Here is a 5,036-nt window from a genome sequence, read left to right as displayed (position 1 = left end):
GTTAAATATTTATTTGCTATCATGTGGCACTATTGGAATATGGTGACACTTTAAGGAGACAATATGTGTTTAAACGAAAGATCAGTCACTGGGAGTGTACCCTAGAATGAGATATTGGGACCTTGATTCATTCTCCATTGGAATGCCATGACATAAGGAGCTTTATTCTATCCACCAAGGGCTATGCATTATGATATCCTACCTCTCATAAACACCCAGGACTAAAGCTTCTAAAATTATGAGCAAATATATTTTATCCATTGGACTTAATTACCTCAGGAGTTTTCTCATGGAAGCAGAAAGCTGACTAGAGCTTGTCAATCAAGCACATAAAGGAGTGGTAAGATGGTATTTGCATGTCTGTGTTCACCTAGAGTCTCAATGTTGAAATCTATACCTCTCATGAACACTGTTAAAATGGAAGGCCATTGTGAGATGTCTGTATCATAAATGTACAGTATGTACTAATGAGTTAGTACCTTTATAAAAATAAGTTTAGTGGGTGCTTAACCCTTCAATCACATTAGGGCCAGCAACAGGTTCTATTCCATTATCAGAGAACAGAACTTTACCAAAGAAGTCTCTGCTGCTGACTTGCTATTAGAAGCCTATAGACTTTGAGAAATAAATCTGTTGTATTTTCTAGGCTATGGGTTTAAGATGTTTTGTTAATGCAATCTATACAAATTTGTGACATTATGAGATGCCAATGCTAGAAATTGGCCAAGTAGTGTAAAGTGAACATGAGCAGTACAAATACTAATTTAGACACAGAATCATCTCTCTCCATATGGGTATCTTTGAATTATTTTTAAAAACCCTAGGAAAATCACTTGGAATTTTTCAGAGTTTCTTTGCTGAGTCATTTCTTTGCCTTCACATTGTCACCAAATTTTAAGTTATTAATCAACCTACTGCTGCCTTCAACTTGTATTCACAAATCATTATGTGAATGATGATCCTAGGAATACTTGAATGAGTGACAAATATGCATTAAATCTTTTTGTCATCAATATACTTTATAGATAGTATTTTACACAGTTCCTAATTTGCCTAATTTCAGTGACTAAGTAATTGCTTTTTCCCAAAGGAAATAACACAGGTAGGAAGAAATGACTGCTACCTGCATATTATAGTCTGACACATCCTGATTTTCCTTTGGTTGGAAAAACATTTCATTTGTATTTGAACACCAAGTAATCATATCTTTTATTTAGCCTTGCTATTATGATATAAGAGGTTTTTTTGGAATATTACTATCCACAGTGAGGTAAGATGCAGGGTGCAGATAAAGAAGATAAAGATGGGCTGGAAACATATCTCAGTGTGTAACATGTTTGCTACATAAGCATGGGAACCTGAGTTCATATCTCTAGAACCCACACAAAGCTAAAGAAGATACTGCACACCTGTAATGTGTCACTGTGTCAAAATAAGAGGCAGAAGCCTATGGGTCAAATACCCTAGTTTATAGAGCAATGAGAAACAAGACGTCCTGTCTTTCAAAGGTTGAAAGCAATGACTGACACTCTGTCTTACCCTCTGATCTCCACATGCACTCCTTGAAATGGCCAGGCTCACATTCACACATGAACATGCAACGAACACACATGCACACACATACACACCACACTCCACATACACATTGTAAATAAACACAAAAGAGTATGTAACTGTCTCCATTTCTATACACCAGAAGGGAGGCAGTAGAATTGTGGGCTGATCTGGAAAACAAGGACTGGTCCCTCTAAGAAAGGCTTTGTCCTTGCTCCCAGGGTTGCACACTGGACCCTCTCCTTACACACTGAAGGCCTAAAATCAGCCATAGGTCTAAAATCAGCAATAGGCCTGTCATACATATATACTAACACCAAGTCTTGGGTCTCAGTGGAAAAACATTGAAACAGATGGCTATAAGCTAATGTAAACAGGCAGCTTTTGTGGAAATTTACCAGTCCGAGTAGTCATAGACCTTGGCAGACAATACCAACTTAGATAAGAACAATCGAGTCATAGGCAGAGTCATAGTGACCTGTCCCCTGAACCTTCACGTAGCTGATACCCGGTTCTGAAAGATATCTGTATTCCCCCTGAACACACACACTCCAGTGTCATTCCTTTCCCCACATCCTGCCTTTCTGTGTTTATAACCTCTATGTGAGTGAATTACATTTTGAGAAAAAATAAATTATTTTAAAAAAAAGGAAATTGCAATTGCTACAAAATGGTCAATAGAGAGAAACAAGCCCATCAAAGAGATGAGGCACAGACAGGATCAATGGGGATGGAAGGGAAAGCAGGAGTCTAGAGGCAGGGTTCTATAAATCATCTGACATAGACCATCCTCTAATGACCCCTCCAATCCCCAGATGGGAACTGTTGTGTGTTATTCTTATTCTGTCAGACTCCATCACAGTCTATAACTGGTATTACTTTGTGTCCTTAGATAGCCTTTCACTCTGGCGTCCAATAGGTGGCAGCTGCTTTATCTGTGCCTCAGATCTCTAACTGTTCATTTCTATCACACACACACACACACACACAGAGAGAGAGAGAGAGAGAGAGAGAGAGAGAGAGAGAGAGAGAGAGAGTCAGTCCAGGGTCTCCTCTATTTTCATTCTCAGGCAACTGCCTGCTTTCAAGGCTCTCCAGGCCTCTCACAGTCACAGCCCATGAGTGCCCCCTTGCTCTAAAAATATCATTTCACTTTTCTGTTGATCTTCTCTCCAGGGTGTTCAATCGTTTGTCTGTCCCGACTTGGCAGTATGCCCTAGGAAACCACCTCTCACCCAAGACCCCTTAACACCTCTACATTATTTATATAAACTCTGACATACATTATTTCACTTCATTATTATGTTGCTGTGAAGCATGCAGGAGCAGTGTTATTATCGTAAGGTAATAAGAAAAAGTTAGTGAGATTAAAATTATCTATCCCTTGCCCCCAGGAAGCATATCCAAGTAAAGCTGAATAAAAAGACTGGTGCCAATTACTTGATGTTTTTTATAAGGTCTTCACAAACCTTATGCTTTTTCTCAACCTTATGAAAAAGAAGAAAGAAATAGAGAAGAGTGGAGAAAAGAAACAAACTTATACCGGCTTTTATGAAGTCATGGAAAAGGTGTCAGACATGTTATGTACCATTTCCTCGAATCCTTTTGTACAATGCTTTGCTGCTCGGAGTTTTTTCTCCCCTAACATGCTAAAAAGAACTGATCCCTGCATGTCTACATAGCATCACCCATCCAAAGAATCCTATGCTACTAGAATAATTCTAATTACTAAATGGCTTACTTAATTTGGGAGTGTGCCTCATGTGTTAGTTCTAGTACTACTTTCTGGAGACATCTGCACATGCACTCTTAGATTGGGCAGGCGTAGACGGATGCACTATTTCTTTTACCCTTTATCTCTTGACAAGATTCCAATGTCCCCAGCCTTTTATTTAAGCACTACCATCGAAACAGTTCCATGGTACATTAATGTAGCCTCTGCAAGTGTCACAATTTAGTGCACTAGAGGAACTGCTTTCTTGACGCCATGGAATATGTCAGATATTTTTCATATCAGGCATCAATCATAAACAACTTGTTTTTAGTGGCTTGCAGCAACAAAGGTGTAGTGCTCCCTACTACTGTCCTTTAGATGATCACCTGTAGCCTGATTTCAGCTCTTTGGCTGTGTTCCATCTGCTTTGCCACCTAGGATGCACATTGAAGGTAGAGCAGACAATGTACACAGGGGCAAGACCACCTTATGTCCTAAAAAGGTTTTGCAGGGTCCTATATACTCCACCCATTTGTACTCCATTGGCTGAAGCCAGTCACACACCAAGCCTAAAGAACATACACTGTCTTCAAAAGGCAGCACTGCAAATCATAGGTTCTCCCCTCCCCACAGATTATATATCTCTGTCAACTGACATAAGACCAAATTGCCTTTCTTCAAGAGATGTACCTTAAATGTCAGAGATGATTTTTCTGATAATTGAGAATAATATGCAATCCACCACAGTTAGACATTGTCAGAGAAATCATTTTTGACATTTAAGATATGTTATTGATAATTCCTGGTTTCCCCGCAGCAGTTCACCTATTGTCATTTTCATTATGCTGTTCCCTCTGGGCAGTCTAGTCTCAACTGATAACATCTGTGACTAAAAGGCATTTTCGCAGAGAGTTGTCATTTTACAGGCTTGGGTTTCAAAGGTGTAGTGCTTCCTCCTGGCATCCTCTTCTGCTTGAGTCCCCCTGAGCCATCAGCTGTGCCCTCTTCAGTAATCCCTCAAGCCTTACCTTTGATACTTGATACTCTCTCCATACCTAAACATTAGCAGGTGCTTCAATACCAATTTGCCATGCACCTGTCTTTCATCATTGCAAGGAAGTTTTATAATATCTGCTGTTCCCTTAAAATATTATTCATGTAACTTCACACAAAGCTGAAGAACTGAATTTAATTTTTGTACCATATAGTGCATTTCCAGGAAGAATCCGAAAGTCATAATTTGCTCTCACACTATAGTCTTACTTGGATATCTGTACTACATAAGCATCACTGCATCCTAATTTCTTTCTTTTTTACTGTTTATTTTATTTATTTACATTTCAAAAGTTATTCTCCTTCCAAGTTAACCCACATCCCCTCCCCCATACTCCATACTTCTATAAAGGTGCTTCCCCACCTACCCATCACCTCCTGCCTCAGCATCTATTCTTCTATGTTGGGTCATCAAGCCTCCACAGGACCAAGGGGCTCCCCTGCCATTGATGCTGGATAAGACAATCCTCTGCTACATATGCAGCTGGAGCCATGGGTCCCTCCATGTGTACTCTTTGGTTGGTGGTTTAGTCCTTGGACACTCTGGGACATCTGGTTGCATCCTAATTTCAATTATGAGGTTTGGGATTTTTGTTTTATTTTCGTTGTTGTTTTTTTTTCCTTTAGTCATTATGAGTTTAGATCTTCACATTATCCCCTAAAATTGGATGGGTAAGGGGACAACATATGAAATGTAAATAAAATATCCAATAAA

Source organism: Grammomys surdaster, unplaced genomic scaffold, assembly GCF_004785775.1.
Source record: "Grammomys surdaster isolate TR1022 unplaced genomic scaffold, NIH_TR_1.0 126115, whole genome shotgun sequence".
NCBI classification, from domain to species: domain Eukaryota; kingdom Metazoa; phylum Chordata; class Mammalia; order Rodentia; family Muridae; genus Grammomys; species Grammomys surdaster.
The sequence above is the reverse complement of the archived record's forward strand: the minus strand, read 5'-3'. Positions refer to the sequence as shown.